Source organism: Callionymus lyra, chromosome 15, assembly GCF_982586985.1.
Source record: "Callionymus lyra chromosome 15, fCalLyr1.hap1.1, whole genome shotgun sequence".
Classification (NCBI taxonomy): domain Eukaryota; kingdom Metazoa; phylum Chordata; class Actinopteri; order Syngnathiformes; family Callionymidae; genus Callionymus; species Callionymus lyra.
The window spans coordinates 9,699,803-9,724,092 of NC_141832.1; the positions used below are offsets into that span (position 1 = coordinate 9,699,803).

The window sequence follows — 24,290 nt, forward strand, 5'->3', positions numbered from 1 at the left end:
AACAGTCACCATCACGAAAACATTGGTCCGGCTTCGGGCAAACACGGCGACATCATTGGAAGTCGTCCTTCTCTCTACAGCCGTGTTATCACGACAGCAGGCGGCAGCTCGCCGTGGTCATTGTGCCCGAACCGTGGCGTGTGCGAGCGCGAGATAACAAAGTGCACGAGCGCACACGCCGACACTCGTGTGCCCAAGACAACACGCCGCTAACATGTAATTAAAATCCAACCACAGGCAGCGTAATTACGGCGCCGAGTACTTTGTTCGCCGCAAGACTGTGCGAGCGAGATAAATGGCTGCTGCCGGTTTTGATGTCGGCGTTTTTTTGTGTGTGTGTGTGTGTCACTCGTGACAAAGACATCACAGCCGGCCACACCGGTGGTCATTTAATAAACGCCCTCGGGGGTCCGGTAATTAAAGCATCATTAAATCACGTCAATCCGTTAATTATTTTCAAAATGATGATCGGCAGCCAGAGTTACACGCTACGATAAAAGAGTTTGACGAGTGCGTGGTCGCCTCCTCACTGGACGCCTGACCAGAAAACCTCCTCGCAAGTTGGCCGTAAAAACCCTTGGCTGACGACGGGATTTGTTACAGATTGCGTTGGAAAACAATGTTAAACTTCACTATATTTTTCTTCACAATGCTTTATCAATATTCAACAACATTGTGTCCATTTATTGTTCTTTTGTGGTGTATATTTCAATAGCGTGTGTATAAAATAAACATATTTAGATGTTTTTATTTACAGCAAATACAACATTTGTCAATTTTTGTGTCGCAATTACACTTCCGGCCGCTAGATGGCCTCCACAACTAAAGGTACAATGAAACCCCCACAAGAATCCCAGCTATGACTGAGGGCGAGAGGATACAGTGACTCCAGCAGCTTTTTAAAGATAATGTTTGAACATACTTTGGTTTCAAAACAAATGAAATCAGTTACGACTTCGTCAAGAGTCATGTGGTCTGTAAATTCTGCAACACCAGAGTCAAGTACTCGACAATACTACAAATATAACCTACGCTATCGCAATACATCATATCGTTGCCACCTGTATCGTAACTTGCATTCATCAGTTTGGCTAGTTTAAACCTGGTCCTGGATGGCAACCTGGACATTTTGTTTATATCTTGTGTATAATCATTTTTTATAATGATTAATTGCTATGCTAAGCTAAGTCTAGTATTTTTTATCTATTATCGACGCCAATTGAATTTGACTCTCCTGTGTCTCAAATTGCGCACTGCTTTACAGTACCTTGTAAGACAATGCACTTACTTGCGCAGTGCTCAAATTTTGTCAGTGTAGTACTGTCTCAAATCAAACACTGCTGCTACACACTTACAGGAAATGACTCGACAGCTTCTTCTTCTGCTACTTTTTAACGCTGATTCCAACCGCCCGTTGGAACACCATCGCCTAAATTTGATAGTGCTTTTCGACAATCAAAACCGTTTATTAAGCTGTGTTTCATTGTGTTATTATTGTTGTTGTGCTGTTTTTGTGATAAAACGAGTGTTTTCTCAAGACATTTACGTCGGTATCTGCTCCGAAGATACGTCGTCATTTACGTATCTTCGGTTTAGCGACGTAGCTCTAGACGTAGCGGCATCTACATCACTAAGATGGCGACTGTCGAGGGTGGATCGATCCACACTCAATTTTCCGGCAATTTGAGTGCGAAATTTTCGCACACTGATCAGTGTGAACACACTTGTTTACTCAAAATATGAAGTGTAATCTGGTGAAGATCGTCTTGAAAACTGAAGGGTCTCCACAAAGTGTGCATTTTGTTTTTACAAAAAAATGTAGTGGTTTTTTTTTTGGGTTAGTTTTACATTTTCTCTTCCTTAAAAAAATAGTTGCTCAAAAATGCTTAAAAAGTTGTTCAAAATCACACCAATCATTTCATAGTATATGGAATATAAATAAAGGAAGAGCTGCTTTAAGGCAGGTAACCGTGTGTTAAACAGCAAGCTAATGGCTACTTTAAAATGTCATCTTTTCACATCAGAAAGCAGGTGCGACAGAAGGCTTCGTCAGGTGACTGGAAATCAACAGCATAATTCAAACGGATTAACAGTTTGAAAGTGATAATTAGAAAATGTTTTTTTAAGCTTCACACATATCCACGGCTGAGAGCAGCGTGAAGAGAAAACACGAACCAAGATTCTTCTTCGGTACAAAAGTGAACAGAAGTCATTATTATTATTGAGTGTCTGACTCCCGGGCGACGGAGATTCAGGTCCACCCCCCCCCCCCATCATAACCCGAACCCCTCACATATACACGGCCATATTGGAAAAAAAAAAAAAACGCTTGAGAAGAAGAAGTCGGGCACAGATTCTGATTCCACCTCAGGAAGGCGGGTGATGACGCCCGCTGAGCTTGTTAAGAACTCAAGCACAGCTCCGGGTCGGGCTGTTGCCACGGTGATGCATCGCGGGATCAAGAAAAATAAAAACTCTTTAATTAGTCGTAATTAAATTGCCAGCTATATACGCAGGTTATTGAATCGTTGGATTTTTCTTCCGCGCTCGAGCTAATGAGGGAAAAAGAAAACTTTCAAGATAAACTCATCAAACATTACTTCATGAGGCTTAAATTCTTGACTCCGTGGAAAGTGTAACTCGAACGATTCCGAACTCTGATGAAAATAAACACGACTGTTGTTTTAGTCAAAATATTTGGTTTTGTAAACAAAAAATGTTTAATAAGAAATGTATAATAAGACTATTAACCATCAAAAACAATACATTTACGATAATGTATCACAATACAGGGGCAAGGATACAATATATCGTGATACTGTAGGAACAAGGATATATATATATATACATATATATATATATATAGACAATCTAATAATAATTTAATAATAAAAAGTTACATATTAACATACATATTAAATTATCTAAACATTTTCAAGTTTTCAGCGTTAAAGCGAAGTATTAGGCAAATGAGTGCAGTGTATTTGCAAGAATCTAGTGATACGATACAGGGGTCACGATATAATATGTTGCAATATTGCGTTACTATAGGATTGAGGATATATTTGTTAGTATTGTCAAGTACTTGACTCTGGTGTTGCAGAATTTACAGACCACATGACTCTTGACGAATTCGTAACTGCTTTAATTTGTTTTCAAACCAAAATATGTCCAAACATCAGCTTTAAAAGCAGCTGGAGTCACTGTATCCTCTCGTCCTCAGTCGCAACTGCTTTCATTTGTTTTTAAACTATAATATGTCCAAACATCAGCTTTCAAAAGCTGCTGGAGTCGACTGTATCCTCTTGTCCTCAGTCATTGTCAGGATCACTGTTTCATTGTTGCTTTCGCTAAGAACACATTAACTGCCACCTAGCGGCTGGAACTGTAATTGCGACACAAACATGAACAAACATCGTGAATATTTGCATGTTAATTATAAATAAAAATAAAAAATTGCACTTTATTGAAATTTAAACAGTTAATTAACTATGATAAAAACAGAATATAATAAGAAAAATGCATTACTCTGGAATATTGATATAGTATCATGAAAAAGAAAATTGCAATGAATCGCCGTATCGATATTTACTAACACCCCTGGTTAGTATTCGTCAACTGATTGTTACTATTTAATTCGTGACCTATTTATCGGTCAAATCTGTACTGTAAGGGTTTTGATTACGGAGCCTCAGCCTGGATCATGACTCTTGTCAAAGTCGTAACTGCTTTCATTCGTTTTGAAACCAAAATATGTCCAAAACATCAGCTTTAAAAGTTGCCGGAGCCACTGTATCCTCTCGTCCTCAGTCATCACACACGATTTTATTGTTCCTTTCATGCCGCAGGACGTAATGACTGCTGCCATCTAGTGTCCTCTAGTTTAAATGAACAAACACTGTCAATGTTTGCCTGTTAATGTAAATTAAAATAGATAATATACAGACTTTATTGAAATATAAATCAAAAAATCATTAAACTAATTGTAAAAATAATGATTTATAAATCGATAGAGAGGTTGTGTATCAAAACCTTATCGCGAAAAACAAAACCCACTGCGATCTATCGACATTTTCTCCTCTAACACACATGAGAAAACGCTTTCTTTCGTCATCTTTTCAAAGCCACGTCGGGGCTGCAGGTGTCAGAATACGGCGATTTAAAGCCATCGGCGCGAACACACATGACTTATTAATGCTGATCCCTGCGAGAGAGGAAGTAAACCTCCTCCTCTGTTCCCCCTTCATGTTTTCTCTGCAGTGTCTGAGGTCACCGAACCAAACGTTACATAATTCTTCCTCCATTCAGGTTTTCATCTTCCTCGCCTCGACTCGCGCCGCTCGACCGCTCAACGGATTATTAGCCGAAAGTATTTTCTGTGTCACACTGATTGTCATCATTTTCCTCTTAACGGAAGTAAAAACATGTTTTTATTTCTCCTTAAATCACTTCGACTTCCCCATCTTAACGTAATATGAATCTGCTGGGATTAAAAAAAAGGGGATATAGATCTAATGATAAGACACGAGCCAAGGTCTCAGAGTTCCAGCAAAGCTGCATTAAAAATAAGTCACACTTAAACTAATGCTCCATCTTAACATTCCCACGCTCCACACAAGCACAACCTAATAAAGACACATTATTTTTAGCGTGCCGGTGCATTGTTGAAGCCAAACTAGCTGAAGAACGACTAACAAATCACTGGTTTAATCAGCATTTCTTCCGGTTCTCTAACATAAAACAAGATATTTATTTATTCCTCCTGAATCGAGTCGTCCCAGAAGTAGGTTCATGGTAGGAAAATGAAAAGAAAACAAGATTCAACTGCATAAATAATAGATTAAACGCATCAAATGTGGGAATATATAGTAGAAGTGATAGATAAGGCAACTTGCAACAAAGTCTTCATTCAAACACTTCTTGTTATTTTATTTGGAAAGTTAACCGAATGCTATTTGACTTTTCTTTCCTGCCCTGCTTGTGCTGAGCTGAAGTGAATTTATGTGATTCTGCCTCGACTATGAAAATTATAGAAGTATTAGTCTGTATTTACACTTAAAAATGGTATTTACTAGAGGTGTTTATTAGTGATACAATACATATAATACAGGGACAACGATACAACATACTGCGATACTGTAGTAACAAGTATATATATGTGTAGTATTGTGGAGTACTTGACTCTGGTGTTGTAGTATTTACAGACCACATGACTCTTGACGAAGTCGTAACTGCTTTCATTTGTTTTCAAACCAAAATATGTCCAAATATCAGCTTTAAAAGCTAATTGGAGTCACTGTATCCTCTCGTCCTCAGACATAACCGGGATCTTTCATTGTTCATTTAGCTGCGGAGGACGTAATGCCTGCTGCCATCTTTCTTCCAGAAAAATAAGATTGTTTTATACACACTGTAGTGTAATATAAACTATTTGAAAGCCAAAAAAAAAAATCAATACAGTGATGCATATCAATACAGTATCGTGAAAGAAAAAGCTGCTGGTCGACTGTATCCTCTCGTCCTTAGTCATTTCAAAGAATTGTATTTTTTATTTAGCTGCGGAGGACGTCATGGCTGCTGCCATCTAGCAACCTTAAGTTTAATTGCAACACAAAAATGAACAACATTTTCATGTTATTTGTAAATTAAATAAATGAATTATTTTATTTTAAACACACTTTATTAAACTGCAAACAAAAGAAGAACTATGGTAAAAAATGTAAGAGTATTTGAAAGAGAAAAAAATATTGATACATTATTCTGAAAAAGATTGTCGTAACTGCTTTCATTCGTTTGAAACCAAAATAATACAGGCACAATACGATATATTGAGATACTGTAGTAACAAGGATATATGTGTAGTATTGTGGAGTACTAGACTCTGGTGTAGCAGAATTTACAGACCACATGACTCTTGACGAACTAGGTAATGATTTCATTTGCTTTCAAACCAAAAAATTTGTCAAAACATCAGCTTTAAAAGCTGCTGAAATCAACTGTATCCTCTTGTCCCCAGTCATTACCAGGATCTTTCATTGAGCATTGTGCAGGATATAATGACTGCTGCCATCCAGTGTCCAGTAAAATATCTATATTTTTTCCACATACTGTATCAATACTGTACAATATCTTAAAAAAAATAGCTACTGGTCGACTGTATCCTCTCGTCCTCAGTCATTTCAAAGGATTTTATTGTTCCTTTATCTGGGGAGGACGTAACGACTGAATATTGCAACACAAAAAATCAACAAACTCAGTGAATATTTTCCTGATAATTGTAAATAAATCATTATTCAGAAGCTTTTAAAGTAAAAGATGAAACTTCCGGTGAATAAAAGACGGATTAAACGAGCGATAATACTATACTAGACATCGTACATCAAATATTTCCCGTATCCGTAGCCGCGCGACAAACAAGTCTCCGGCTTACATAAGCTCTTCGTCCCAAACCCTCGTCTGTTTTGGTAAAAAAAAACTTGAATTTCTTGCTCAGGGAAATCCATCTCATTTATTATGCATCAGCGCTCGCTGCACTTAAGACTTTCTTCTCGTGAAGTCGCTGAAGTCGCAGAAAAAGAGACGAGAGATAACACCCTGCATCACCTTCTCCGTCTGACGCCCCATTATTCCTGCTCCTGCGACACCAGCCGCCGGAGGAGAAGCTGATGCTCGTGGAAAACACTCATGAGACCTTGTCGTGTCGGAAAAAAAAGTGTGTGTGTGTGTGTGTGTGTGTGTGTGTCGCGACCTCGTTCGACCTCTGATCTGGAGTTTATTTATACGGTCGCGGCGTCTTCTCAGCTGATCCACACACTTCAGTTCATGTGTGGCTTTGTGTCGAAGATCAATTACTTGAAAATCGTTTTTAAAGACGTCCGGGCAAATAAACTCAAACAAATATAAAATGTAAAAACATTTTCCGTACTCTTTTCAACATCAAAGTCTCTCAATTGCTACTTTGTTTACGACTAACTCTTGAAATTGTCTTCATCTATTTTCATTTGGTTTCTAAAAGAAGGCATAAAAGCTTCCGCCTTGGACTCCATCTCGATCCAATACTTTATAAAGTACTCTCCCATCTGTATTCTGGGCGAAAGAGAGGTTACGAGAGTCCATTATGACGTAATAATGGCTTCACTCCTTCTCCGGCCAGCTGTAATCGCGCCCCGCTTTGTTTGTACAACGAGTCCCTTGGAGGTGGAGACTTCCGGGACTGATGACGGGCGGTGACGAACCGAGATGGTTGACCAGTCCCAGCAGGGTGGGTGTGGTTATGGTAAACGAGATTTAAGCTCCAGAAAAACAAAGTGGGTGGGGCTTAAGATCTCTGGGTCAAAGTGACCCAAAGCCCGAAAACAAATGTGTTTTTAGTATTCCCTTGTGTTATCTCAGGGTCAAAGTTATCCAAAGCCCCGGAAACAAATGCATTTGTGGTATCCCTTGTGTTATCTCTGGGTCAACGTTTTCCAAAGCCCCGAAAACAAAAGCATTTGTGGTATCCCTTGTGTTATCTCAGGGTCAAAGTTATTCAAAGCCCCCGTTCACCTTTACATTAATAATAAAACTATAATATTAATTCATGATTATCTCAATGGAGTTTCGTTCTATTAGAACTTTTCTCGACCTCAGGCTCGAGAGTAAATCAACCTTTTTTTCTCCTCCTGAATTCCTAAACATCAGAGGAGTGAGCTCATCCAAACATCACCTGACACCCCCTAAAGAAGGAAGAGCCACCTACACCCCCCCACACACACCCCAGCCTCACCTTGGTCAATATTGGTGTTGGTTTTAAGTGTCCTCAAAAGGATTCACTTCCTCAAGCTTTCTCTCGAGTGTGTGAGGTTGTGTGTGTGTATCAGGCCTCGAGTGTTAAAAAAGTTTTAATTTATTAAGTTTTCTTTGTAAACCCGGTCAAAAAGTTTCTTATTCTAATATAAGTGTTCGATGTCACGATGTAAATAAAAAACAAAAGTTATTACAATATCTGCTTTAAGATTAGTCATAAAGACTTATTAAAGGTATTTAATGTCAAATATAGACCAAGATTATTATTTCTAATAGTAAGAAAATGTAATCTTTTTTAAACATTTGAGAGAGACGTGTCGTGAAAACTGATTTTTATCTAAAATATTAAACATTTAATTAAGAGCTCTGAAGTCAAACCGCGTCATATCAGATAAAGATTCAGGTTAACATAGCTATTGATTTGGTTGAAATGCTAACACGGTCAATGTCCTGAAAGAGCTAAGTTGCTAGTTAACAGAGTCGCTAATAAAATAAAAAGTTAGCTAATGTTGCAAAAGAAAATAATTACAGCAACAGGTCAAAGGTGAAACTAAAAAGTCTGAATTTAGCTCATGTGCTCTCACAAAAAAAAAAGTTTTCACGTAGCAAAAACACATAAGCAGCTAATGCACTTCATCGAAAATGTAGCTAAATCCGTAAGACGGCCAAAAAGTAAATTTTTATATTTAAAAATCATACACTTTAAATGCTAAAATGCTTAAATAAAAATTCTACGGACACCAATGAAGCTAAGCACATAGGCTTTTGCTCGGAAGGAATACGAAGTTTACTCCATTTTAACGACTAAGGTATCGAAAAACACGCTAACGCATACCTTGAAATAAGTGAAGCTAATACGACAAAATATAATAATACTAGACGTCCTGTTAAAAAATATAGTAGCTAAAAGGTGAACGACCTCCACCACTGCATATGCATTTATGGAAGCCATGGAGGTCATTCACAAAGGATACCACAAACACATGTGTCTCTGGCTCTGGCTCCCGAGATAAAATAAGGGTTAAAAGAGATAAAATCCTTAATGTTTTGGATTCTGGGAGTGTTGATAAATAATTATAATTATTATTTATACTTCAACCTACACAACACACATAAGGGTGATGGTTGCTATAGGAACCAGCCGGGATAAGCACTCTCTTTGATGATGAAGTGGCTCTCAGTGCACTCGTGTGCTCGAGGTGTGAGTTTCTTTGTGATCAGCGAGCACGACTCGTGTCGCACAAAGAAGAAGCAAAAGCAGGTCCATTGAATGAGACGCTCGCCATCGTTCAGACGAGGACACGTCGTGGCAGCTGTTTGCAAAAATGCTGCCGTGACGCCGCGGAAGGGAAAGTTCAGTCGCAACACAACAGATGGCGGCTGTTTGTGTACATGTGCTGGCGAGGGTTCGCTTGTCCGCACAGATGTTCTGCTGCTACTTTGGAATTCGGCAGGGGGTGGAAAAAAATCACAATATATTTGAAAACATTGACCTACGCTCGATCGACGGAAAAGGTCACACGAGCTGAGGTGGTGTCGAGAATTTAGAACAAGCGTTTCTCTGAAAAGTATAACACTTCAAAAACCCTTAAAATAAGTTTGACACATGTACAACTTTAAATTGTTTGGATTATGGGTGTGTACTGGCAAGATCAATACAATACGTATCACGAAACAGGGGAAATGATACTATACATTACGATACTGTACAATATATTTGTAGTATTGTGGAGTACTTGACTCAGGTGTTGCAGTATTTACAGACCACATGACTCTTGACGAAGTCGTAACTTATTTCATTTGTTTCGAAACCAAAATATGTCCAAACATCAGCTTTAAAAGAGGCTGGAGTCACTGTATCCTCTCATCCTCAGTCATCGGCGGGATCTCAAAGGGTTTCATTGTGTCTTTTCGCTGTGGAGTACGTAATGACTGCTGCCACCTAGCGGCCGAAGTTTAAAATGCAACACTAAAATGAACGCAGTGAATATTTGCATGTTATTTGTTAATAAAAAAGAACACAGTGCTTTTAAATATCGATAAAGTGTCCCGAAAAACCCCCCCTAATATTAAAGTGTATTGATATTTTCTTAAACCACTAGTTGCAATACATTTAACAGCTACAGCCCAAAGAAATACAATACAAAGCTCAAAAGGAAACTCAAGGAAAAGAGGCACCAGGGGCGTGACCATTTATTTAAACTACTAGATGAGAATTTCATGTTACTTTTAAGAAAACACACATAAATGACATTAGTATCTCTTACAATTAAAACATTCTTGCCATCATAGAAATACAATATGATTTGAAAGCCGAACAAAACCAACAACAAACGATAAATTAAAAATCAATACAGTATCGTGAAGGAAAAAAAAGAGCTGGTCGACTGTATCCTCTCGTCCTCAGTCATTTCATAGGATATTATTGTTCCTTTAGCTGCAGAGGACGTAACGACTGCTGCCATCTGGCTACCATCAGTTTAATTGCAACACAAAAATGAACAAACGTCGCAAGTAGTCTTGGTTTCCGTTTCCTAAAATACAACCACAGACACACACCATAACTTGGATAAATTGGTGGCCTCCATAAAACCATGTGACCTCCTGGAGGTCACAAATAGATGTTCGGATAACGGACAGTTTTCTTTTCCCCTCCGTTCATTAAATATCCCCTCGATTCAATCTCACAATATCTCCGAGCACGAGATCTTGTCACTCCCCTGCCCTGGAAACATGGCCTGTACATCCCATAAACTGATAACCACCGGACGAAAACCAGAGCCACCGATTAAACTGCATGGTTTTTTTTGGACTGTGGGAGGAAATCAGAGTTCCAGATGGAAGGATATACGTTGCTCAGTGTAGGTAATTTATTTGACGTTCACAATCGTAACTACAGTATTAGGGAAGTAGTCGTAACTACTAGTAGGGTTTTAATCGCAATCTTTTTTTACGATACTATATTGATATTCAACAAGTTTTTTTTTGTTTTTTTTACCATTTTTATGGTTTACAATTCAAATTAAATAATTCAACATTCAAATATTCAGAGCGTTTGTTCATTTTTGTGTTGCAATTCAACTTCCGGCCGCTAGATGGCAGCAGTCGTTACTTCCTCCGCAGGTAAAGCTACAATGAAATCCTGTGAGAGTGTAGCGCTGTGTCCCAAATCACACAAATACACTTAGTATTTTGAGTGTTTCAAGTGTGTCCCAATTAGCAGTGTGCTAAAATGTAGTGCGCAATGAGCACTCAAACGGCCGGAGAATTGAGTGTGGATCGATGGACGCTTTCCGCCCTCAACGGCCGCCATCTTAGTGACGTATTTGACGCTTAAAAGTGAAGCTACGTCACTGACGACACGTCTTTGGAGCAGATACCGGCGTAAATGTCTTGAGAAAACACAAATTTTACCACAAAACAACACAATAACACTAATTAGAAAATAAAACACAACTTAATAACTTCTTTCGAATGGTCGAGTGTCAGATATTTGGTTCCAACGGCGTTAAAAAGTAGTAGAAGAAGAAGCTGTCGAGTTATTTCGGGTAAGTGTGTAGCAACAGTGTTTGCTTTAAGATAGTACTACCCTGTCGAAAATTTGCGCACTGGGCAAGTACGTGCATGGACTTACCGTGTACTGTGCACTCGGAGAAGAGCGCGATTTGAGACACAGCCCTTGTGATGACTGAGGACGAGAGGATACAGTGAGGTTTGTACATATTTCTCAGTTACGACGCTGTCAAGAGACATGTGGTCGAGAGTCACTCGACAATACTACAAATGTATCCTTGTGACTACAGTTTATATACTATATACATAGTATGGTTGACCCTGTATCGCGATACGTATACTACGGTCTGTAGTTCTATTTCCATACGTTTATAAATAACAAAGGGATTTGCTCGATGACTCACGAACGGCGGTAGATTCCGGTGCGTCCGTCTTATCGTCACACGATGAATCTGTTTACGACTCGTCGTGATCGCGTTACAGACTCGTCTCCAGCTGCTCTCTGGACACTGACGGAGCTTCATGTGTTCCTGGAGGACCAGGTCTCTTGTCATGTTTGGACAGGAAGTGGACGGACGGCGAGAGCGAAGACGGATGGATGACGGACGGACAGTCAGGGCGTGAAACCAGAGGGAACGGCTTGATCCGTGTCAGGAACTTTACAGGAGAATTAAGTCTATTTGTTTTGTTGTTATTTTAGTAATTGTTTATTTTTTTGGCTCCGTAAGATGATGTGATGGTGATCAGGTCCTAGTCTGTGACCCATAGTTAATATATATATCCGGGTCTTTGATGAATGTTATTAAACTGTATTGCAATGAGTTTTTGTCAATGATAATGCACATATGAGTGAAAATGTATAGTATAAATGGTGAAAAAAGATTCTAGAAAACATGAATTTATGACACATTAACGTGAGCCTTGATCACATCAATGGTACTGGATGAGAGAGAGTGAAGTGAAAAGAAAGGAGGACGTACTAAAGGTAGAAGATTGAGGTCATGGAAGGAATGGTTCTCTAGTGATGTGTCTGAAGGTACAGTTAGAAAATATAGACTTTTCTTTGTCCGTTTCTGTAACTGTGTTGATCAATTAAGTTCTATGTAACTATTTACTGTGTATATCCACACATCCATCCATCCATCTACACATCCATCCATCCATCTACACATCCATCCATCCATCCACACATCCATCCATCCATCTACGTATCTATCCATCCATCTACGTTTCTATCCATTCATCCCTCCATACATCTATCTACGCATCCATCCATCCATCCATCCATCCATCCATCCATCTACGTATCTATCCATCCATCTATTCATCCCTCCATACATCTATCTACGCATCTATCCATCGATCCATCCATCAATCCATCTACGCATTAATCCATCCATCCATCCATCCATCCACGTATGTATTCATCCATCCATCCATCCATCTACGCATCTATCCATCCATCTACGCATCTATCCATCCATCCATCAATCCATCTACGCATTAATCTATCCATCCATCCATCCATCCATCCACGTATGTATTCATCCATCCATCCATCCATCTACATATCTATTCATCCATCAATCTATGTATCCATCCATCCATCCATCCAAGTATCTATTCATCTATCCATCCATCCATCTACGCATCTATTCATCCATCCAACTATCTATGTATCTATCCATCCGTCCATCCATCTATCTATGTATCCATCAATCCAGCTATCTACACATCTATGCATTAGTCTATCCATCCATCCAGCCATCCATCTATCTATTTACGTATCCATCCATCCATCCATGTATCCATCCATCCATCCATCAATCTACGTATCTATTCATCCATCCATCTAAGCAAGCATCCATTCATCCATCAATCTATCTAAGCATCCATCCATCTATTTAGGTATCTATTCATCTGTCCATCTACATATCTATCCATCCATCTATCTATCTATGCATGCATCCATCCATCCATCCATCTACGCATCCATACATCCATTCATCTACGTATCTATCCATCCTTTATCTCCTCCATCTACATATCTATCCATCCATCTATGCATCCATCCATCCATCCATTCATCCATCATCTATGCATCTGTACATCCATCTATCTACGTATCTATCCATCCTTTTATCCATCTACGTATCCATCCATCCATCCATCAATCTATTTACGCATCCATCCATCCATCTACGCATCTTTCCATCCATCTATCTACACATCCATCCTTCTACGTATCCATCCATCCAATCATCCATCCTTCTACGTATCCATCCATCCAATCATCAATCCTTCTACGTATCCATCCATCCATCCATCTATATATCCATTCATCCATCCATCCATCAATCTATCCATACATCCATCCATTTATTTATCCATCTATCCAACCTACCTACGAAAAATGTGTCGTATGAAAAAACAAAACTTTCGCTTGACAAATATTGACTTCAAAGAAGTATTGAGGCAACAGAAAGTGAGCTGCAGACGCCATAAAAGCTCCTCAAGGTCACATGATCATAGTGTAACTCACGTCCATTCCAACCCTTTCATCACACATTCATTTTTCATGGTCTCACGTTCACACCCTGCTGTGTTCACAGAGCAAGAAAGTGAAAAACCTTTCTTCATTTTTCATCAGTCTATTGCTCCTGCGAGTACTCTAAAATGTACTTTTATTTCTGCTCCACATCCAGTCCTCGCAGACGTGCCAAACATATTTTCATCTAAACTTGTTTTCAGTCTCCATTTCTTGTGGACTTCGGCGTATTATTTATTAAACAATCATCGTGTTTAATATTTTACTCTTGAATTTCAGCACCCTTTCCACCTTCTCCACCTCACGCCGAAGCTAATGTGATCCATTGACAAGGAGCTCCACACACAACTGATAAAGCAGAATATGCAGTAAGTACATCGACACTCCTCGGGTGTTAATATTGTCCCTCAGCAGGAAGCGCTTAAACCAGTTCTGGCTGATAAAACATTAATGCTGGCGACACTGCAATTATGAGCTGTTATAATAAGAAGCTTAGAGAAACCAAGCGCTGTTTTTTTTTAATTAATGTTTTTCGGCTATCATAGCTTTTTTTTGTCACGGTAAAAAATAAAATGTACATAAGTAGCAGTGTTCGATATCGATACAGTGATATATTGAGAGAGAAAAAAAAAATCACTATACTGTATCGATATTCATCGGCAATATATTACTATCCCTCCATCCATCTTCGTATCTATCAATCCATTTATCTATGCATCTATCCATCCATCCATCTATATATCCATCCACCTATCTACGTATCTATCCATCCATCCATCTATATATCCATCCACCTATCTACGTATCTATCCATCCATCCATCTATATATCCATCCATCTATCTACGTATCTATCCATCCATCCATCTATATATCCATCCACCTATCTACGTATCAATCCATCCATCCATCTATATATCCATCCACCTATCTACTTTTCTATCCATCCATCCATCTATATATCCATCCACCTATCTACGTATCTATCCATCCATCCATCTATATATCCATCCATTTATCTACGTATCAATCCATCCATCCATCTATATATTCATCCATCTATCTACGTATCTATCCATCCATCCATCTATATATCCATCCACCTATCTACGTATCAATCCATCCATCCATCTATATATCCATCCATTTATCTACGTATCAATCCATCCATCCATCTATATATCCATCCATTTATCTACGTATCAATCCATCCATCCATCTATATATCCATCCATCAATCTACGTATCTATCCATCCATCCATCTATATATCCATCCATTTATCTACGTATCAATCCATCCATCCATCTATATATCCATCCATTTATCTACGTATCAATCCATCCATCCATCTATATATCCATCCATCAATCTACGTATCTATCCATCCATCCATCTATATATCCATCCATCAATCTACGTATCTATCCATCCATCCATCTATATATCCATCCATTTATCTACTTATCAATCCATCCATCCATCTATATATCCATCCATCAATCTACGCATCTATCCATCCATCCATCTATATATCCATCCATCAATCTACGTATCTATCCATCCATCCATCCATCCATATCTATCATCCATCTACGTATCTATCCATTTATCTACGCATCTATCCATCCATCCATCCATCTGCATACCCATCTATCTATCTCCGCATCTATTTATCCATCTATCAAATCATCTCTGCATCTATCTATCCATCCATCCATCCATCCATCAATCGATTTACGTATCCATCCATCCATCCATCAAACATTATTTTTCTTTATTTTTTGGCAATAAAAAAATAAATAAAATAACATATTTCTAATCATAGTTCTTTAATTATTTATATTTAGTTAAAGTGTGTATAAAATGAAATAATTCAAATACCTATATGGTGATATATTGCAATATTTCATTTTCACTATACAGCTATTTTTTCAATTAAGGTTTTGCCTCATCATTTTTTTCTCACCATAGTTCTTTCATATTTTATATTTCAATAACGTGTTTAGGAAATAAAGTTTTCCTTTTTCTTTTTAAATGTACATAATTAGGGATGTTACAAAATATGGATACGGTGATATATTGCAATATTAATTTTTCCATGATTCTTTAATAATATTGACAAAAACTGGATACATTTTTTAAATTAAAAAACAAACATTTATTTATTTTTTAACCATAGTTCTTTTTTGAGTTCAATAAAGTGTGTTTAAAATAAAATAATAATGAATTACAATTATATTCAGGGTACAATTAAGATGCAAATATTCACAACGTATTCATTTTTGTGTTACAATTAAATTTCCGGCCTCTAGATGGCAGCAGTCATTACTTCGTCCACAGCTAAAGGAACAATGAATTCCCGCGATATCTGGGCGATGACTGAGGACGAGAGGATACGACTTCGTCCAGAGTCTTGTGCGCTGTTCAACCTGTAATGCCAGAGTCTTCTGAATAGAGTCTTCGAGTCCTAACTTCTCCCAGTCGTGCACCTCAATACTTTCCCTGTGTCACCCTCACCTAGACATAAACCATCTCTTCAGGACGTCATTCCTCGCCCGCCTGCTCAGTGGGCCCCGAGTCCGACCGCCAACTGTTCCTGATCTTTATTTAGCCCACGTTTCCGTGCTATAAATAGACCACCGGTGACCCTCAGCACTTGTCGGGACATTAATACTATGACGTCGTGGTGGACGTTGCCGCTCATGTGCCGACACCACAATTTGACCTCGCCACACTTTTTCCTCCTGCCTCGAAGTACACATCGCTCACAAGAATTCAAGGGTATCGGACGCCCCCCGTGTCAGAAGCTGTCAGCAGCAGAGTCTGACTCTTGAAGGGTATTTCCTGCCGGGGCTTCTGGACTGTACACTACTGGTCCATCACACAGGAGGCCGCGGTGTTAGACACCAGCCAGTCACTGTCTGAACAAAATGTCAATAAGTGACACACTCTCAACACAAAAGTTTAAACATATCAAGGAAAAAAAACCTTGACTGAATAAAAAGCTTGTACAAGGTGACCTTGGTGAGAACATCGTCTTTATTTGGAGGTAAATTGGTTTTATTGAATTAGTGTTCTATTGAATGTTGAGCAATTTCTGGCTATTTCAAGCTAAATGACTTGAAGATTTAGACAAAAAACACCTAATTATACTTAAAGTTCAACTATTGTGTTTATCCAAGTGTGTGTTAAATAGATGTGTGACTCTATTGTATCATCAGTGTGTGTTTGTTCAAAACTCTTTTCATTTAAATATTTATATTAGAAAATTATCTTAAGCCCCGCCCACTTCAAAAACGCTTTTGTTTATTGTTTTTTCTTAAGCTAAAATCTTGTTTATAACCACGCCCACTCTGCTGCGATTGGTCAAACGTCGAGGTTTGTCACCGCATGTCATCAACCTCGGAAGTCTCTACCTCCAAGGGACTTGTTTTACAAACAAAGCAGGGCGTGATTACAGCTGGCTGGAGGAGGAGTTTAGCCATTATTACGTCATAATGGACTCTGCTCTTGTAACCTCTCGTTTGCCCGGAACTTTATAGAGTAAGAACTTTATAACGAAGCATGGATGGATAGTTTGAAGTCAACATATATCATTATTCAAAAGCACTGTCTAGACTTTTATTTGGCTTTCGGATCACATTTTAGTTTTCATCATAGTTCTTTTATGTTCAAAAAAATGTGTGTATAAAATATTTTTAAATTACATTTTTTATTTTCAATTTACATGCCAATAATCATGCCAGTCATTTTTGTGTTGCAATTAAACTTATGACACTAGATGGCAGAAGCCATTACATCATCCGCAGTTAAAACAAATAATAAAATAATGTTACAATGAAACCGTGTGAGAGCCTAGCAATGACTGAGGACGAGAGGATACAGTGACTCCAGCAGCTTTTAGGACATATTTTGGTTTGAAAACAAATGAAAGCAGTTACGACTTCGTCAATGTGGTCTGTAAATTCTGCAACACCAGAGTCAAGTACTCAACAATACTACACATATATACTTGTTACTACAGTACAATTGCCCCCAAATATCGATACGTATCGCCGAATACTTGCCAATGTTCATTTTTGTGTTGCAATTAAAACTGGGGCCACTAGATGGTAGCAGTCATTATGTCACCCGCAGCTCAAAGAAACAAGGAAAATCCTGGTGATGACTGAGGACGAGAGGATACAGTGGACTCAAGCAGCCTTTAAAGCTGATGTTTGGCCATATTTTGGTTTCAAAACAAATGAAAGCAGTTCCATGTGGTCTGTAAATTCTGCAACACCAGAGTCAAGTATTGGACAATACTACAAATATATCCTCAATCCTATAGTAGCGCAATATTGCAACATATTATATGGTTACCCCTGTATGGTGATGCGCATCGTATCACTAGATTCTTGCAAATACACTACACTCATCTGCCTAAAACTTCCCTATAAAGCATAAAAACTTTAAAATGTTTATATCATTTCATACTTTAGAACTTTTTATTATTAGAGAATAATTTTTCAAATTAAAATGAATGTTTATTGTTGAATAAATTTTTGCAAAAATGTACATAGCTTAAATCATTATTGTTCTTTTAAAACACAGTATTAAATATGGTCCCTGTCGAAAATGTATTCGCTACCTCGGCTCCTGCACTCGGAAATAATCAAAAGGAAAAAGACGGGGGAAGGAACCGTCGCCCTGATGTACTTCTCGAGCCACATTTGAACTGATTAAATCAAAGTGTGCCGGATTTTATACGAACGCATCCGTTGCCGTGGCGACCGAACCACACAGCAGCCCCGACGCGGAGACGAACGGGAAGTGACAGGAACGCGGTGGGTTTCGACCGCAATCATGTACGTGACATGTAAGAGCATCTCATGGCTCTCGGCTGCTTCGCTAATCCGAGCTGAAAGCCTGAAATATCGCCCAGGCAAGGATTCCTGCGCTCATAAAGAAAAGGCGTCGGAGGGTGACAGGGAGGGGGTTGAATATAAACCCATCGACCAATCAGAGCGCATTCGTGGCCTTCCACCGCCACCGCTCACTTCATTAACCCCTGTTCACTGGTTTCAATCCAGTAATGAGCGTCGCACAAAATGTCATAGAGATTCAAACATATTAATGCTTTCCACTGGGTTTGAACTAATGAACCGATCAGGAGATCAATAATGTTGGATAATGTTTGATCAACACGAATCTGCTACTAAAAACATCATCTCGTCTAGTTTCCATGAACACAAGCCGTAACACTTTTGTGTTAATTAAACAATGCTTTATTGTCAGAGAACTTTACACTCGGTAGTGGGAGGCGAGAAATATATATTATATACTGTATATATACGTGCGTTTGAGGTCCACAAAAAAAAGATTCTCTGATCCGAGCTCGACGGATAATTAAGTGCGAGTTCAAACTTTGATGATGATGGAAACCACAGCAACAGGTTCTTCTGCTTCTACTCCGATGGATACGAAGTGAGAGGAGAGAATGTAAAACGTGTTGTCTCGACGTATCCCTGGGATTTGCGAGAAATGATTACTCTCCGGTACCGCGAGCCTACTTCAAAGTTCATCGGCGTGGAGGATGCATCGCGTCGCTCGTCGATGTCAGATCGTGCTCGGCGTGTTTCGTCTGCTCCACTGTCCGGTGTCGTGAAAGGCCTGGAGATCCCGAGGGCGAGACGCACTTTCACATGAGTCGGACCAGGACTCCTGTCGTGAGGAACCGGGGCCTCGTGATGTCGTGGAAATGGCTTTGAATTCGGTGACCTCGAGGTCTTATCTTGACACTTTGAAGTACCTGGTTGCTTCAGGGCCCAAATAATATTTGAAGGATAATGTTCGTGGGTGAGATGACCTTGAAGGGAATGAGATTGTCCCCCCCCCCCTCCTTTTAAGGTAGAGAGTTCAAAGATCCCAGATCTTGGTTGTAATCTTGAGTTTCAGGGCGACGTATGTCTTTGTCAAGTACACAGTCAAATTATGAATGAGTTTCCTTCACAGGATGTGTAGTAATGTATCTACTTATGATATTGATTAAACCAAAAAAACAACTCAAACCTACAACTAACCTGGATCTCACATCTATCTAGTAGCTGAACCCAACATCCACCTGAACCCAAAAAACACCTGAACCATAAATCCATGTGAACCCAACATCCACCCGAACCAAACATCCAACCGAACCCTACATCCACTCGAACAAAACATCCACCCGAACCCTACATCCACCCGAACCCAACATCCACCCAAACCCAACATCCAACCGAACCCAACAACCACCCGAACCCTACATCCAGAAGAAACCCAACATCCACCCGAACCAAACATCCACCCAAACCCTACATCCACCCAAACCCAACATCCACCCGAACCCAACATCCAACCGAACCCAACAACCACCCAAACCCTACATCCACCCGAACCCAACATCCACCCGAACCCAACATCCACCCGAACCCAACATCCACCCGAACCCTACATCCACCCAAACCCTACATCCACCCAAACCCAACATCCACCCGAACCCTACATCCACCCGAACCCTACATCCACCCAAACCCAACATCCACCCGAACCCAACATCCACCCGAACCCAACATCCACCCGAACCCTACATCCACCCAAACCCTACATCCACCCAAACCCAACATCCACCCGAACCCAACATCCACCCGAACCCAACATCCACCCGAACCCACCATCCACCCGAACCCACCATCCACCTAAACCCAACATGCACCTGGAAGTGTTTTTAGTTTTGAACAGCTACAAATACACCAAGCTAACTGTACATGTGCAGTAACATGAAGCGACAGCACGATCAATATAATTTGCATTCTAAGCATTTAAATCAAGAAAATGAACACACCGTGTTTTCCACTTGAGGTTGCGTCATATTGATCTTGATTATATTGAAAAATGGATCAATCTGTCGAATGGATTTCCCATTCTGGGTCATGAAATTTATTGCTTTTCGTTCATGCCGAGAACCCCCCCATCTCAAGCCCAATAGCATTCCTTAAATCCGAGGAGCACGAGATCTACCAGATATGGTGTGGTTCGTTGAAATGGGAATTTTGTTCAAGACTAGAGAAGCAGAATCGGCCATTTAAGACTCTATGAGGTGAAACTGCATCAGTTTCCTGCTGCTATAAAACTACACTATGAAATCAAAACTCTACTACACGCACACGCTTCAGTGCTTTAAAGCAAATTGCTCTCACAACAACAATGTTGCTCAAAACTCTCGTGATTCAGTTCATTTTGTGCGACATTTTATGCGACGTAACACACCAGCAGCTCATATCAATGATTAACAATTGTTCTTCGGTCAAGCAGGCGACGGCTCAATAAATCAGCGCGGGTTCAATTACTCGCGGCGGCGTCAACAGATGTGATAGCCTTTAACCGACCTAGCGTCTCCGGGGCTATAAGGACGGTCAGAAGATCCAATCTGCCCCCCACGGACGAAAAAAAAAAGGTGATAAAGCAAGCATTCTGGGTAATTACAAACATGAAACTCTGGGAAAAAATACCCGCGCTGCCAGGAGGTGACGACCATAAAAGATACAAAATCAATACGCTCCCGAAAGAATTGGATTCTCTTGCTCGCCTGTTGTTTTTTTTTTTTAAACAACGCGCTGATGACACAATTTGGATTACGGAGCATCGCCGTGGTTACACATGCATTTATTAGGGGGATCGTTAACGGAGACAGCGGCTCGTGGAGTGAAAAAAAAAACACTTTGTTTGAAAGTGTATGACGAGGGTTAATAAAACAAGTGCTGTTTATCTTCACCCGCAATAAATCTTTGCCGTCGCTCACCGCGGCGTCATTAAGACGAGCTGAACACGCGCCGCAGCAGCAGGTCCGAACAAAACTAAAACAACACAAATTACAACTGAAATGAAACATCATTAATAAGCCACTGCAGCAGCATCTGTAAGATTAGACCTACAAGTCCAATTTAATTAATACACAGGAGTGTGATCGGTATCTACGCTATATAACCACCAGAGGGTTCTGTCTCCTAAATCCCATTAAAGCAAAGCCCTTCCAGTAGTAATCAGAGAAGATTGATTTATTCTTGTAGAGCCACTTCGATTAGGGACTAAATTATAGCCAACTTAAAAGATAAATCACAGTACTAACGAAACATATTTTTCACACTATAATGTGCACTTAAAATACTTTAATTTTATTCAAACAGTGCCCCTTTAAAATCCTTACATATTTAACTTTGCGTTTACGTACTGAGCTCAAACCCATTTACACAGCTCAAAAATCGGACAATAATGTTGTTACTGGTCTAGAAAGGCGCTATATAAATAGAGATTATTATTATTATTATTATTATTATTAAACCACAAAGCCTCACGACAGTCACCACAGTATTACTCGGCTGCAGGGTAATACTAGGAAGCAGCACTATATTTATTTTATAATTTACGAGTATTTAAAACCCTGTATCAGTAAAGAAAACAAACATTTATTTTTGAATGCAATTGTTGAACTTGTTGTAATGTTTCACAGATCGTTCATTAAAGTTTGTGAGTCGTCACTGTCATCAAAGTCTCAAAACTTTATTGACATTACAGGCTTGTAAGTCTGTAAGGCTCTAGTGCTGCGTCACATGACCAAAAAAAAACACGCCTCATTGGTCGATTGTAATTTGTTTTATATCGTGTAGATGTTGACAATTCTAGAGCCTTTCTACGAAACCAGTGCCATTTCCGCTAAGCACGTAAAAAAATAAAAATAAAATAATAATAATAATTTCCTTTTTCAGGCATAAATCTCTGTCAATAAATGTACCCAGTTGTTGTTTTTTGTTAATAGAATGTTACATTTCATAGCTTTAGGTCAGTTAAATTGTCAGGTTAAACATGAAAGAATCTTGATTTCTTAAAACAAACTGACGTTACTGCCAGTGATTTAAAGGCATTTTTTGTGTGGTTGTATTACAGTATAAAATGATCAAATATATATGAACTTAATTTTGATAATAATTTATGAATATACAGTATATCTGAGTAAGAAGTTGAATAAAAGTATTTTTAGACTAGAAATATTCCAATTTAACTGGTAAAACACAATCAAATTGGTATCAGATTGGCACTTTTGCTTTGCATTTGAAAACACCTTTCTCGGCTGTAAATCCATATTAATATTATCTTTGATGTATATATTTTTCAGTGTAAATTCCTAGGCAAATTTCACCTCAAAGTTATTTACTAGCTAGTTATCGGCTAGCAAAGCTGGGCCAGTGAAACTTGCAGGTAAAATAATCAAATTGGTTTATTCCAAGTATATCCCTGTAATAATCAAAATAATCTCTATGTATATATTTTGTGTGTGAATGTGGTGGTACGCTTCACTTCAAACGTTATCTGCTAGCTAGTTATTGGCTAGCTAAGATTGCCAGTAAAACAACAAAGAATCATGATTTCTAAAAACATAAATAAAAAAATGTAAAGTATATCATGTAATGAATGCATTTTTTTATACTAATAAATGAATATGTCAGTAAGAAGTTGTCATATGACTAATGTAAATGGATCAAAAGTATTTTTAGCCTCAAAACATTCCTAAAAATAACTAGAAAATCTATAGTAGCATGAACAGGGAAAACACAATCAAGTCGGTATTGGATTCTTCCACTTTCCAAAACAAACCAACAATAGATAATGTCGTTGCTCGGGTATAAATGTCTATCAACATCCTCTTTTATATTTATTTTCCGATGTAATTTCCTGGGCAAATTTCACCTAAAAAAACATCTGCTAGCTAGTTATCGGCTGTAAAACAACTAAGACTCATGATTTAAAAAAAACAAAAGATGTATCGGAAATTGTAAAAATAATGCAATTTCTGATAATAATTAATGAATATGTCAGAGTAAGAAGTTGTAACATGACTAAAGTGAATGGTTCAAAAGTATTTTAAGCCTAGAAATACAAAATAAATACTAAAACTAACTATAAAATCTGCAGTAGCATGACTTTCCAAAGCAAACCAACAAAAGACAATGTCCCTTCTCAGGTATAAATCTCTATCAATATCACCTTTTATGTATATATTTTGTTTGTGAATGTGCTAGCTAGTTATCGGCTAGCTAAGCTAGCTAGTAAAACAACCAAGAATCATGATTTCTAAAAACATAAACAAACAAAATATATAGTATATCATAAAAAAAATTCAATTTTTAATAATAATTAATGGATATGTCAAAGTAAGAAGTTGTCATATGACTAAAGTGAATAGTTTAAAAGTACTTTAGCCTAAAAATACTAAAAATACTAAAACTAACTATAAAATCTGCAGTAGCATGACTTTCCAAAACAAACAAACAAAAGACAATGTCCTTCCTCAGGTATAAACCTCTATCAATATTACCTTTTATGTATATATTTTGTTTGTGAATGTGCTAGCTAGTTATCGGCTAGCTT

The 24,290-nt window shown here is 38.6% G+C and overlaps 1 protein-coding gene across 1 annotated transcript in view; it reads right to left on the bottom strand.

Annotated features, from left to right (window-relative positions):
• Positions 1–24,290, bottom strand: part of pitpnc1a (phosphatidylinositol transfer protein cytoplasmic 1a) — a 57,129-nt gene that overhangs the window by 31,533 nt on the left and 1,306 nt on the right. The gene's annotated exons all lie outside the window — the stretch shown is intronic.